Here is a 15,597-nt window from a genome sequence, read left to right on the forward strand (position 1 = left end):
CTGCCACCGCATCTACAAGCAACCTCTCCGGCGTCCCCGAAACGGCTATGGTGCTGCCTCCCGCCATGCTCCTTCCAAGGGCCTACTAGGGTGCGCGCACGCACTCCACCCACGTCTTTATTACAGCATTGGCGCGAACTTCGGGAGCGATCCCCTCTACTGACATCACGCCATCCGGGTATATAGCCTGTACTTTGTTGCTAGCTCATTAGCAAAGACTGGATCAGGATTGGTCTCGGCCGGCCTAGGCTACTCTGCCACTTCCATGCTGCCGCTCTCTCTCTCTGCCCTTTGGGGTATTGATAACCTGGGTACCCGCTCCTCGGGGGCCCTCTGCTTTACTTCAGGTGCCTTACAGGGATCAGGTACTCGCTCTTCGAGGGCCTGCTCTACCTGCCTCGGTGCCTGTACCATCTTTTTCAACCTGGTGGAATCGCATATCTACAGCAACCATCTAGTGAGTAATCTAACTCTCAGTCTATCTCATCCACAATACTGCCTTGCTGGGGAACCTACACCGGAATTCCCCTATACCAATGAGGTGAGAGAGGTCCCCTCTGCCAAGGGTCCTGAGACTGCTACATCCAGACTACCTCACTACTTCCACCTCTGGTGGTATACTTGATGCATGGCTTTTTCCAACACTAGAAAGGAATTATATTCTGAGTGTAGGGCTCCAGTGTGCAGGCCAATGGCCCGAGTGGTCAAAGAAACTTTTCCAGAAAGTGGTTCTCCATGGATGGATGACAATAGCAGAGGCTTGTCTATTGGTGTGATAGGAATCCTCAGATGTTCGACCAAGCGCTGCAGAATAAAATTACCTCCGGCACCGTAGTCAATGAGAGCGAGAGTCTGAAACTCGAGACCTCCGCAAAGCATGGATACAGGTAAAGATAATGGAGGAGTAGGAGAGGTAAGGCCCAGGAGAAGTCCTCCTGCAGATCCTGGGCCCATCAGTTTCCCGGACAAATGGGACAGGTTTGGACTACGTGGCCCGATTGGCCACAGTGCATGAACAGGCCCATGTGCTTGCGGTAACGTCTCTCCTTAGAGGTCAAGTGGCTTCGGCCTAGTTGCACAGGCTCTTCCTCCTCTAGGGGTGCAGACGGTAAGCTGGAATCAATAGGCACAGATTTTGGATGGTTAGCCCCCACTGTAGACTTTTGTGAACTCTTAGCCTCTTGAGTATGATCGCGGATACGGTGGTCAATTCTTCCTGCTAGTTCCTTCAGGGACTCAAGGGATTCAGGCAAATCACGAGCCTCAAGTTCGTCCTTTATGCGAGAGTTGAGACCCTCCATGAATATGGCACGTAGGCATCCAGTGTCCCAATGCAGTTCGGATGCTAGAATCTAAAATTCAATGGCAAAGTCTGTAAGTTTTGCTGAAAGTTAAGCAAGGCGGATCCAGCGATGGTTTGACGAGCCGGGTCATCAAACACAGACTTAAAAAGTTGTAGAAATCCTGATAGGTCATTCAGGATAGGATCTTCACATTCCCATAGCGGTGAAGCCCAGGCCAGGGCTCGTCCTTCAAGGAATGACAGGATGTAGGTGGTCTTCGAAGCCTCTGTGGGAAAGAGGGTAGGCTGTAAGGCAAAATGCATGCTGCATTGATTGATGAACCCTCTGCACATCTTGGTTTCACCCATAAAGCGGGTAGGTGTAGATAAAAGTACAGTGGTCTTATAGGTTACCACTGGTGACAGCAACTCCTTCACAGGAGGAGCTGAGGAGTTCAGTTGAGCATGTAACTGATTGAAGGCAGTAGCAAGCTTCTCCAAAGACTTTTGTTGTTCTGTTATCCACTGGGCTAGGCCAGGAATGGCCTGCAGGGTTACGAGCTGAGCCGAGTCCATGGAGTTAGCAATCTGTTGTGTTTGAGGTATTGTGGACCCTTGGTCATTCAGGATAGGATCTTCACATTCCCATAGCGGTGAAGCCCAGGCCAGGGCTCATCCTTCAAGGAATGACAGGATGTAGGTGGTCTTCGAAGCCTCTGTGGGAAAGAGGGTAGGCTGTAAAGCAAAATGCATGCTGCATTGATTGATGAACCCTCTGCACATCTTGGTTTCACCCATAAAGCGGGTAGGTGTAGATAAAAGTACAGTGGTCTTATAGGTTACCACTGGTGACAGCAACTCCTTCACAGGAGGAGCTGAGGAGTTCAGTTGAGCATGTAACTGATTGAAGGCAGTAGCAAGCTTCTCCAAAGACTTTTGTTGTTCTGTTATCCACTGGGCTAGGCCAGGAATGGCCTGCAGGGTTACGAGCTGAGCCGAGTCCATGGAGTTAGCAATCTGTTGTGTTTGAGGTATTGTGGACCCTTGGTCACAATGGAGATGACTCCACCCATGGGGAGGAGCCCCGTGGGAAACCACTGCGATAGGCTGACACAGTTAGCAGACACAGAATGAATAGTCTTTTTTGTACTGCTGTGATTGGATGGTAATGGAGGAAGGTAAGGCATTGATCCACGAGGTGCCAATATGCTCAACAGGCTCAGAAGTATAGTCTCACCCAGATGTTCATGATAGGCAGGAGCCCGCAGTGCAGGTAACACTGTGGCTGGTGGGTGGAGTTGGAGCACTGGTTTGTAGAGGTACTCACAGAGTGTAGGCATCTTCCTGATGGTAGAATGGTGGGACCGAAGGTCCATGGTACAGGATATGAAGTAAATAGGCCCTCGAGCAGCGAGTACCCAATGGTCCAATATCCTGGAAAGAATAAGAGAAAAGACCCTCGAGGAGCAGTTGTCTAGGTTAGTGAGAACCCCAAAGGGAAGCTGGAAGCAAGAGACCCCCGAGGAGTGGGTGTCTAGAGCTTCTGCTGGAGCGAGGCCCTTAGCGAGAGGAAGTGTCTAAGCTGTCAGCTTAGAGCAGGCAGAGTAGCGAAGCGAAGTCTTTGCTAACTCGATTTGGTAGCGGAAGCGGAAGCTAGTTATACCTGGAGGTACTGACGTCATGCGGTGGGGCTGCCCCTGAGGTTCCCGCCATGATGTGTATTTGAGCTTCAGAGATGTACGCGCTCGCATCCTAGGAGGCTACGGGAGTGAGCATGGTAGATGGGGATGCCCATGCTGGTCTGAGAACGCCGAGTCCCGTGGCACCAGGCACCAGAGACAGCCATCTTGCCCAGAGAGAGAGAAAGGGGAGAAAAAGAGGTAAGGCAGAGCGGTCGCAGCCATCTGTGACTGACGGACGCAACAATAAATATATTGAAATGCAGGAAGTCTGGGAAGTGCAACCTGCTCCAACTTGTTTTGTACAGTATATTATAGGATACAATACAGATCTTACTTGATCAACTAGAAAGAAAAGCATTTGACAGATGATAAAGAAAGTGACTACATAGGAGTAATTTTCAAAAGCATTTAGGAACCTACAATGCAGTTTTATGCAAGAAAATGGGGTTTTTGAAAATTATTACATGTAAAATTATGAAGTGATTTTGTTCATACTTTCATGTGTATTGCAAAGACGCGTTCCACGGGGGGTGGAGTCAGGTCAGGAAAATCATTTATGGGCATACTTTTGATTTTCAAAAGGTGAACGTAAATGTCCCCGTGGACATTGATTCCTGCTCTTTTGCTGTGTGAACCTATGCCACGCTAAAGAGTGCATGTTCCTGCTAATTTTCAAAGTGCACTTACGTGCCAAAGTCCACTTGTAAAATATGGGCTGTTATAAAATTTTTAAAAATTCCAGAATAATGTTGTAAATTAGTTTTAATTATTCCCATGTTAATTAAACTTTCATAATTATAATTTTCAAGCCAAGTAAGACTATGACATAGAAGATAAATTCTGATAAGGAGCCATATAGAGCAATGTTATTCTACATAGTTAGTAGGCTTTCTTTTTCTTTTTTTTTTTATTGGCTACGGGTAAGGTAGATATAGTTACGATGGAAGTAAGGTAATGGAGGATGGCATTGTCTTATTTAAGAGATGAAGGCTCACTTAACCATAGCATGTGAGTTCAGAGAACATGAAGTACATTGCCTTGTTATGATGTACATTCCTGTCTGTAAAACTCCTTGAGGCTAAAACATTCAACGTTCTCTTCCTTGAAGACAGGGTTTCATAGGGTATATCAGAGAGATTGTCTCCAATAATGAGGAACAATCTAAAAGCAGATTTTATGCTATTTTTTTTCTAACCTACATAAGCTTTCAAAGAGACTTTCACCACTCATCCCAGATACAGTAAGCCCTGTCAGCCTGAAAAGGTAAAGAAGAATCCTTAAGGACATGCAAGAAACATAACCGAAGACCCATTTCATCAAACTATATTCCATTGTACTAGCCTCTTGAGAAAGAAAAAAAAAATCCATGCAAGGGCTAAGTAAAACTCTTTTTCATAAGCATAAGGTGATGCAGAGTAAAGTGTTATCTTTACAAATATAGACTCAGGAAAAAGATATTTGCAATGGGAAAAAAAATACTTTGCAGATATGTCTTTTGTTAGATTTCTATGCTGAAGGTGACTAGTGGGGAAATGAAAGTAACAACTTTACAGTATCATTTCCTGACACATGATTAAATCCTAAGGGGGTTATTTTCTAGGGATGTGAATCGTTTTTTGACGATTTAAAATATCGTCCGATATATTTTAAATCGTCAAAAATCGTTAGGGCCACGATACAATACCAATTCCCCCGATTTATCGTCAAAAAATCGTAAATCGGGGGAAGGGGGAGGGCAGGAAAACCGGCACACTAAAACCCCCTAAAACCCACCCCCGACCCTTTAAATTAAATCCCCCACCCTCCCGAACCCCCCCCCCAAATGCCTTAAATTACCTGGGGGTCCAGTGGCACACTAAAACACCCTAAAACCCACCCCCGGCACACTAAAACCCCCTAAAACCCACCCCGACCCTTTAAATTAAATCCCCCACCCCAAATGCCTTAAATTACCTGGGGGTCCGTAGCGGCGGTCCGTAGCTTAAATTACCCCCGGGTCCGTAGCTAAATCGGGGAAAGGGGGAGAGCAGGAAATCCGGCACAGTAAATCGTGGTGTCTTCAGCCGGCGCCATTTTGCAAAATGGCCGCCGCAAAATGGCGGCGGCCATAGACCAATACGATTCGACGCAGGAGGTCGTTCCGGACCCCCGCTGGACTTTTGGCAAGTCTTGTGGGGGTCAGGAGGCCCCCCAAGCTGGCCAAAAGTTCCTGGGGGTCCAGCGGGGGCCCCTGGAGCGATCTCCTGCCGCGAATCGTTTCCGTACGGAAAATGGCGCCGGCAGGAGATCGACTGCAGGAGGTCATTCAGCGAGGGTTCCAGACCGCCGCTGAACGACCTCCTGCAGCGGGGGCCCCTGGAGATCGCTCCAGGGGCCCCCGCTGGACCCCCAGGAACTTTTGGCCAGCTTGGGGGGGCCTCCTGACCCCCACAAGACTTGCCAAAAGTCCAGCGGGGGTCCGGAACGACCTCCTGTGTCGAATCGTATTGGTCTATGGCCGCCGCCATTTTGCGGTGGCCATTTTGCAAAATGGCGCCGGCTGAAGACACCACGATTTACTGTGCCGGATTTCCTGCTCTCCCCCTTTCCCCGATTTAGCTACGGACCCGGGGGTAATTTAAGCTACGGACCGCCGCTACGGACCCCCAGGTAATTTAAGGCATTTGGGGTGGGGGATTTAATTTAAAGGGTCGGGGAGGGTTTTAGTGTGCCGGGGGTGGGTTTTGGGGGTTTTAGTGTGCCGCTGGACCCCCAGGTAATTTAAGGCATTTGGGGGGGGGTTCGGGAGGGTGGGGGATTTAATTTAAAGGGTCGGGGGTGGGTTTTAGGGGGTTTTAGTGTGTGTTCACGATTTTAACGATTTTTCACGATAATCTAAACACCCAAACGGCGACGATACGATTCCCTCCCCCTCCCAGCCGAAATCGATCGTTAAGACGATCGAGGACACGATTCACATCTCTATTATTTTCCAAAGGCTTATTGCACACGATACAGCCGTATCGCGTGCGATAAGCCTCTATCGCATGCGAAAAGGCCCTTTTCCCGTGCGATAGCATGCAAATTAGATTGGGGGCGGAGTCAGGGCAGGGAGGGGTGCTATTCAGTGCAAAAGCTGGCAGCCAGCACACTGCAGCTGCCGAAATCACACCGCTGTGGTGCAAAGGCTGCAGGTTTTTGCAGGCCCGCCCCCCATTTTCGCAGGATTCATCATTCTGTGAAGAATGATGAATCCAGGCCTAAATTAGGAATCTTTCAGGTAAATAGGAACATTTAGTGATAATAGTCAAACAGCCCACAGAGGCTAAAATCTGTGGGTTCCTTTTACATGGAGGCTTTAGCCAGAATGTTCAAAGCAGATTTAAATGCATAAATCTGCTTTGTAAATTCATGGGAGTGCATGGAACCCAGCATTAACACTGTCTATATGGAGTTACACGCATATTTTCAAAAACTGAATGTATGCATGGAAATCCTAATCTGGCCCTTTCTCCACCTTCCCAAATGCCTATTTAGTAGGAGTGTGCAGGCTGCAGATTTTCATTTTCTTTTATTGTGGGGAGGGGGAGGGGAAGTTTGTGGCTGCATTTTATTTAATTGGCATGGTTTCGGCATTTTTTTTTTTTTCGTTTTGGAAAATAGCATACATTATTTACAAATTGTGTATATCGGTGTGCAGAGATCTACTACAATGTTTTATAACCTGTGCATATCTGGTCCACGCATATCTGGTCCACCCCAACATATGCACATATGTTTCAGTACATGTGAATATCAGCAATGCATTGAAATCGCATACTTTTTCTACCTATTTTATAAAAATACGTGTGTATATTTTAAGTGTGAAAAAAAATTTGAAGTTGTTCACGTGAAACCCTGTTTTATAGACTGAATTAGTTGTATTTTCAAAAATGTGTGTAATTGAAATCTCAGTTTGTTACCTCCACCATCCAGTCCATCTCTAGTTCCTTAAGACCCTCATAGTACTTCACCCTGAACTCCCCTAGTTGTCCAAAGCTCCCACCAAAGAATAGTAGACAACAGAAGAGTCTGACATCAATTCCACTAAATAATTAGCAGGTGCAAAATTGTGTGAATAAGTTGCCTAATGTATTTGCATAAATCACTTATAAAATAGCAACTTGCATGCATTCCTCTTAGCCATACCCCAAAATTCCCCTAGACTGCCACTTTTGTTTGTGCCAGATAATGCGCGTGTGAAACCAAAAATGCATGCGTACTTTTGATGTTTATAAAACAGCATGTGTGCAAGTACAAGCTACTTACATGCATATATGCTAATTTTATGTACACAATTCCTTTAAAAATTCACCTTAAATAGTTCATACTATTTCCCAAAAAGAAAAACCCCAAAATTGTTGTGATTTTAGGAGCTATCAGAGATACATTTTATTTGAAATAATCCAGTTTAAAAATAGGCTTTTTCTGTTTGGATTCCATTATTGTTTCAAATGAATGCACATTCCTACTATTTTTTATGCACATGGAAATACATGTAAAAAAGGATCCAAGATGGTGCATTAAGCCTGACATGCTAAAGTCATTCTCTGCAGCCAACTACCAAGTTTTCTTTGTTTTTGTTTTTGATGGTGAAGAAATGCAAAGGGAAGGTTTGAGATGGTTCCCCCCATTACCATGAACTTACTGGTGGCTCAGCAAAGTATAACCATCAGTTTTATGCATTCCACCTCTCAAGTAAGGCCAGCAGGAGTGTTGGAGGCAGAGGGTTCATCTTCCTGCTTGGGGACTGATGTCTCCTTAAATCCTGGCCTTTGAGTTACTCCCTCATTTGCAGCCTGAGGAGTTGATGCTGAAAACTCAGTCCTCGCTGTCATACAGGTAAAAGGTATCATAATTGAAGGGGGACGAGTTTTCTGGACAATGCAAGAATGAGACAAGAATGCAAGAATGAGAATGCAAGAATGAGAATGAGACAACAGTACAGAAGTTGAAATAAATTGCTGGAGAAGAAGTGGAGGTATTATTTGGCAATGTCAGGGCCATGACGGAAGATGGAACAAGTGGAGTAAATAAGTTAGTTAAATGTACTGCCTCTCCAGTCAAGGGCAAATCCCTTCAGATTCTGAGTTTGACCAAGCCTGAAATTATGTTAGATTTTATCTTATGTTAGATGTTATCTTATTTATTGTTTATAATGTTACTTTTATTGCCTTGGTTTGGTTATTTTTTATGAATTTGTCTATCTGTGTTTTTATTTTGTATGTACCCTTTGTTCATCGTCTAGGCCTGTTGTGTTAGGCAATTCATACATTTTAGCAAATGTAAATGTAAATATGGTCTGTGGTTACCTCTCTTCATCAAGTTTCTTCCTTTGACTTCAAATTTAGGACAGCAGTTATAGGAATTAAACTGTTGGTCAGGCCTAAGAATTTATCAAGTAAAATAGTTCTCTATTATCCTTAGTGCAAGATGTTGTGTCGGGAGGTGGACCCTTGGCCTAGTGCAGGATTGGTAGGCTCCCTTGTCGGACCCAGAGAGTGCCTGCTACCAGGAGGTGGAGCACAAGAGGAGACAGAGGCTAGCTGGAGCTTCACCACTAGCAACCCGGGGTTACCTCAGGTTGAGCCCTTGGTTACCCGAGCCGCCTGGTCTTAGGTGGGCCACGCAGGATATACTTGAGAGAAAGTTCAGAAGTGTGCCCACCATGATCAAGGGTGCGTGGTCGATGTTCAGGCTAGAAGTCCAGGGTGCCAGAGAAGGCCAGAAGAGAGTCTCTGAATGTATGGCAAGGATCAAGACCAGAGTCAAGGTAGTGTAGTTAGCCAAAGCAGGGGTCAGGTTCCAGACAGCAGTCAGACGTGGTCAGAGGTCAGGCAGAGGTCAGTTCCAGGCAGCGTGTAGACATGGTCAGTGATCAGGCAGAGGTTGTTTCCAGGCAGCGTGCAGACGTGGTCGAGGAAACAGGCAAAGGTCAAATCCAGGTGGCGATCAACGTAGCCAAGAACAGGCAGAGGTCAATACCGAGAAGACAGTCCGAATGGTACTACCTGGGGAGATGCTGGAACAGGAAGATGCTGGAATAGAAGGACGCTGGAACAGGACTGGAACAAGGCTGGAATGAGACTGGAACAAAAGACTGGAAACACAGAGGCAAACTAGAAATCACAAGGTGATCGACCCGATTGCCAAGACAAGGAAGTGTAGGCAGGCACTTCCACTTATACAGTGTTCCATCAGGGTGTGCTGCAGAGCTGGGACCCGCCCCTGGCCCTTTAAGGGACCGGGTGGTCCGTGTGCATGTGCCTAGGGGCGGGGCAGATGCCACGGAGGATGCCGAGTCCCGCTGTGAGGCCTGGCAGGAGGTGGAAGGCCCGGCGACCTCCACTGTGGGACACTGGGGCCTGGCTGTGCTTGCTGCTGCAGTCGGGGAGGATGGCCCAGGACCCGTGGAGGACTTAGTGAATGAGCAGGCCCAGACGGGATGCGCAACACAAGATAAATGATAAATTTGTGACTAATAGGAAAGTGGAAAATTTGCAGAATTTCACCAAGAGTCTTAATTTATGACTAATTTTCCAAAAGTGATCACTATGCCCCCTCTGGACCTGTTTAAAATATATCTTTTAGATATTCTGAAGGTATCCAAGAATGTTATCCTTCTTCTTAACCAGATATTCTTTATTCCTTGAGGTAGAAGATTAGAGTCTCAGTGGGAAAGTTTGTGAGAAGGAGCTTGTTTTGTAGATAAGTTGGACTTGACCTCAATGCTGAAACCATCTACAGAGGGTGAATGCAGTAGGAAGACTTTATTGGTGTGCTTTGTTTTTGCCCAAAATAAAGATTCCATTATGCGTACGTATTTTCAAAATCGAGAAATTTTTTTTCCTGGTGGGAAAGTTTGGATTTTTCCAGATATAACTAAGAAAACTCAGGAGCAAAGAAAAATTTCTAAAGATGTGGCAAGAAAGAAGTGCTGGGAGGGTACTTTATAGGCTGCTATACATCTAAATGTCTTGTTAGACTTCAGAGTGTACAGTTTTTTATGAACCCATTCAATTGTGTTATTTTCTAAATGGAAAAAAACTTGCTAGGTTTGCAGTATCCTAGTAATGGATTTTTGTTAGGCATGAGGTGGTTCACCAAATTCTAATTGTAACAAATATTTTTTAAAATAAATAGTCAGCTTACTGATTACATTTCTCTATTTTTTATATTTCTTAGTTGCCAAGCCCTCATTGGTTATTGACAGATTCTCATTTGAGAATTGTGGGCTTTTTTTACTATTTGGTTATTATATTATTTATTGCTTTGTATAAATTGTTTTCAAATTTATCTTGATGTCTAAAATTGAATATAAAAATAGAATATTTTAAAAAGTACAAGTAAAATAGTGCTCTATGTATACCCACCAGAGCTATCTTCCTAGAGCCACTTACATGCATAAACCAGGTTTTATGCACATAAATGCCTTTGAAAATTAACCCCTTAAGTCACAAGACTTTCCTCTGTAATAGTCATATATGTTAGCAATGTTTTTTTTCAGCTCTGTCAATTTTGGCAATAAAGGCATTTAGAGCTACTGACTGGCACTATGCCTTGCTGTTTGTTTTTTTTTCAAGTAAAATATTTATATAGTACAAATTAACTTATTGAAAATCTTATTGAAAGTCTTCATTTTGCATGGAAATGGTGATCAATCAGAAAGCCACCTACAAAACACAATTGTGAAAGATATACAAGAAGTCAATTTCTTATACCAGAACCTTTGAGGACTCAGATCTATGTTGTACATAGATTTTTAAACAAAAGCCACACAATCAAAACTCAGGTTAACACACTGGTTTTCATCTCCAAAACATAAAACGGCCTTTTCAGTGAGAGACATTGTTATCTTGGGTCTCAATATGTATGCATGTAGACGGCAGACATGCATGCATAAACACTTGCATATACAGTATATCCATATGTATTGTCCCGAGGCAGTCACCTGGAGTAGATCTGGGCATCCTTTTGTAAACAGTTCCCCACTGCAGGACTCTCCAACAGTGACTTTGTGGTCCAGGCGGAGAAGCGAACTGCGTGGCTTTGTAAATAGTCCACCTCGATAGGGCTCTGCCTGTAGCAGTCTCCCTGGGGCTCAGCTCCGGCAATTAACTGGTTTAGTGTTTATTTGGCTGGTTTAGTGTTTATTCCCCCTTGCCATCATTTGCTGAGGAACCATGTTTCACCTTGTAATCCTCCCTTAAGGGCAAACTTTCCTCTTTTCTGCCGATGCCAGGGCAGCGCAGTAAATGCTCCCTAAACTACCGGATGGTAGTTCTGTCCACAGTCTGGCACCTGGTCACATTTTCCTTTCTAACAAAACCCTTTCACAAACAAACCCAATTTTAAGCCCACCTGAGTCATAGGGAGAAAAGGCAAAAAAGACCCCAAAACTCTGCACTAAGACACCTTTTCAGTCCTCTTAGGCTCTAGCACTGTTGCGGAGGTGGACCCTAAGCCCGAGGTGGAATTGACGGGAGGCAGAGCAGAACGGGAAGTGGAGGCCGACTGGAGCTTCACCAACACCACCCCTCATTCCCCACAGGTTGAGCCCTTGTGTACTTGGACTGGCTGGACTTAGGCAGGCCTCCGCGTGGTTGATGCCATGAAGGGTTCTCAAGGCAGGGAGCCAGGCAGCACAGGGTACAATGAAGCTGGGTTCAAGACAGGGCCTGGATCCAGAAGTCCAGACAGGCTGAAGCAGGCTAAGAATCAGGAACATGTTAAGTCCAGGCTTGTAAGAAGGCAAAAGCCTAAGAAAGGCCAAGTCCAAGTAGTCAACTGGAGGCAAAGTCAGGTTCAAGCTGGAGTCAGGGCAGGCAGCTGGAGACAGGGCGGCTGGAGACAAGGTCAGGTAAAAGCTAAGATCAGGGCAGGTGGCTGGAGACAAGGTCAGGTGCAAGCTGAATTCAGGGCAGGCGGCTGGAGACAAGTTCAGGTACAAGCTGAGGTCAGGGCAGGCGACTAGAGACAAGGTCAGATAAAAGCAAGGGTCAGAGCCAGAGAATCTGTCCAAAGCATGGTCAGGAACTATCGAGGGTTGAGCCAGAGAATCCATCCAAAGGGTGATCAGGAACAAGTGAGGGTCAGGAACAGGAAACTGGAACTGAAGTGCAAGGACTGGCATAGGAACGCAGGACTGGAACAGACCAGGTACAGGAACAGGAACACGAATGAGCAGCAACTAAACGCGACTGGAAGCATGGAGACCTGTTGCCAAGGCAAAGACCAAATGGCAGAGCCTGCCTTAAGTAGCAAGGCCCGGAGACATCATCATCTGGGACTGCGGGAAGGTTTCCCGCCACAGCCCCTTTAAAGTCAGGGAAGGCACACGCGCGCTTAAGGCAGACAGACTGGATCTACGTGATGGCGGCGTCTCCCCTCAACGAAGGTTGGGAGACCCGACTGGGACCGGAGGGGCCAGGGAGCTGCCTGAAGAACCTGGGAGGGTAGCAGAAGTGCGAGCGCATAGGCGACTGCCTACCACTGCTAAAGAGGAAGGACCAGGTCCGGGACCCGGGCGTCAGGGATGAGTAGGGCCAGTCACGGGCCTGCCGCGGCTGGGATATGCAACAAGCACAACTCACCCCTTCTCCCCACAGGTGTGCCCCAGGCAACAGCCTTCCCAGTTTTCCAAAACAAAACAAAGCCAAAATAGAGTAGCCTAACCTCACTCTACTTCCATCTCCATCTCGGTATCTGCCTCTGGGCAATCCACATCCATGTCCTCCTCCCCTTCCATGGGGCTCCCAATTTAAACTCCCCAGTGTTGTCTTGTACTTCCTCCTTCTTAATCAGGAGCTCACCTGTGTGTGTGTCCAATTCCCAGGATCACGCCTCCTGGTGAATGGCCAGCCCTCTCTCTCTCTCTTCCCATTGGTCTGTCAGAGGCTCTAAGAGGCTGGGAAATATAATTTCCCTCCTGTCTCTTTGAGGCCTTTGCTGCCTGGGTTTGTCTCTGGCTGTCCTTGGAGTAATCCGGTCCAGGTTTTCCTTACTAGGTAAACAGTTAGCCTCACACACAAACATATACACAAATGGTTTCTTCACCCTAATCCACCACAGGAATGCCTCTTTCATAGGGATGTGAATCGTTTTCCATATCGTCTTAACGATAGAAATCGTGTGGCAGGGCAAGAAAATCGTGTTAGGCACGATTTTTTAGTTAAAAAATCGTTAAAAATCGTTTTTTCCGATTAGTGCGCACTAACTCGAGTTAGTGCGCACTAACGGAGAGTTAGTGCGCACTAACTGAAAATGATACAATTTGACACTTTTCAGGTCAGTTAAGGTCAGTTTAGGAATGAATATGTATTCCTATTGGCTGCCCTCTTATTTATTCATGTTACCAAGCTTCCCACTGACAGTATATGGGGGATGGGAAATGGAAACAGTTGGTAGCTTGACAAAACAAGTAATGTGATCAGTCAATGTGACTAGAACTTGTGCCCTAACCCTGATACCAGGGGTATTGTGATCTTCCTGCACACAGTGCCCTATTCCTGATACCGGGGGTGTTGGGATCTTCTTGCACACATCCCGGTATCAGGGATAGGGCACTGCGTGCAGGAAGATCACAACACTCCTGGTATCAGGAATAGGGCACTGTGTGCAGGAAGATCACAACACCCCTGGTATTAGGGATAGGGCACTGCGTGCAGGAAGATCACAACACTCCTGGTATTAATAGGGATAGGGCACTGCATGCAGGAAGATCACAACACACCTGGTATCAGGGATAGGGCACTGTGTGCAGGAAGATCACAATACCCCGGAGGAGTGAGGGTCAGGCAGCTCCCCCCTGTCTGTGAAGCCAGCCTCTCACTAGTAATGCAGGGAGGGAGCTGTCTCAGACTTCACCATCCTCCTCCCCCCCCCTCAACCACACACCATTCACTAGCTGGGACATGGGGGAAGTCAGGAGTGAGGGTCCGGCAGCTCCCCCCTGTCTGTGAAGCCAGCCTCTCACTAGTAATGCAGGGAGGGAGCTGTCTCAGACTTCACCATCCTCCTCCCCCCCCCTCACCCACACACCATTCACTAGCTGGGACATGGGGGAAGTCAGGAGTGAGGGTCCGGCAGCTCCCCCCTGTCTGTGAAGCCAGCCTCTCACTAGTAATGCAGGGAGGGAGCTGTCTCAGACTTCACCATCCTCCTCCCCCCCCCTCACCCACCCACCATTCACTAGCTGAGACATGGGGGAAGTCAGGAGTGAGGGTCCGGCAGCTCCCCCCTGTCTGTGAAGCCAGCCTCTCACTAGTAATGCAGGGAGGGAGCTGTCTCAGACTTCACCATCCTCCTCCCCCCCCCCCCCTCACCCACACACCATTCACTAGCTGGGACATGGGGGAAGTCAGGAGTGAGGGTCCGGCAGCTCCCCCCTGTCTGTGAAGCCAGCCTCTCACTAGTAATGCAGGGAGGGAGCTGTCTCAGACTTCACCATCCTCCTCCCCCCCCCTCACCCACACACCATTCACTAGCTGGGACATGGGGAAAGTCAGGAGTGAGGGTCAGGCAGCTCCCCCCTGTCTGTGAAGCCAGCCTCTCACTAGTAATGCAGGGAGGGAGCTGTCTCAGACTTCACCATCCTCCCCCCCCCCCCCTCACCCACACACCATTCACTAGCTGGGACATGGGGGAAGTCAGGAGTGAGGGTCAGGCAGCTCCCCCCTGTCTGTGAAGCCAGCCTCTCACTAGTAATGCAGGGAGGGAGCTGTCTCAGACTGGTATCAGGGTTAGGGCACTGTGTGCAGGAAGATCACAACACCCCTGGTGCCAGGGTTAGGGCACTGTGTGCAGGAAAATCACTTAAAATCTACACTTACCAACAATCAATTACATATATTTGAACTGTGTACAGTTCCAGCCAGGACCACCTTTCTAAAATGCACAGTGATTGGCAAATTCAACATGCACTAGCATTTCAGGTGCCTGCTAACAAAAATAATAAACAAACAAGTTCTAGTCACGTGAGTGCTGATCATTACATTACTTTTTTTGTCAAGCTTCCAACTGTTTCCATTTCACATCCCCCCAACCATTACCTCAGTGTTAGCCTTGGTAACATCAATAGATAAGAGCACAGCCAGCCAATAGGAATACATATTCATTCCTAAGTGACCTTTACTGACCTGGGAAGTGTGAACACTTTGTTTCATTTTCTGTTGGTGTTCGTTAGTTTCCAGTTCCATTTCCCATCCCCCCAACCATCACCTCAGTGGTAACCTTGGTAACATCAATAGATAAGAGGGCAGCCAGCCAATAGGAACACATATTCATTCCTAACTGACCTTCAGTGACCTGGAAAGTGTTTATTTGTATCATTTTCAGTTAGTGCGCACTAAATCGAGTTAGTGCGCACTAACTGGGAGTTAGTGCGCACTAACTCCCGTTAGTGCGCACTAACACGATTTAACGATTTTTAACGATAAATCGTTAGAATTTCTATTGTATCGTGTTCTATAACGATTTAAGACGATATTAACATTATCGGACGATAATTTTAATCGTTGAAAAACGATTCACATCCCTACTCTTTCATGTGCACAGGAAAATACATGTGAAATTGCTTCCAAGCATATTTTTGAATGTACAACTCTCAGGGTAATT

The sequence above is a fragment of the Rhinatrema bivittatum genome, chromosome 6 (genome assembly GCF_901001135.1).
Source record: "Rhinatrema bivittatum chromosome 6, aRhiBiv1.1, whole genome shotgun sequence".
Taxonomy (NCBI): domain Eukaryota; kingdom Metazoa; phylum Chordata; class Amphibia; order Gymnophiona; family Rhinatrematidae; genus Rhinatrema; species Rhinatrema bivittatum.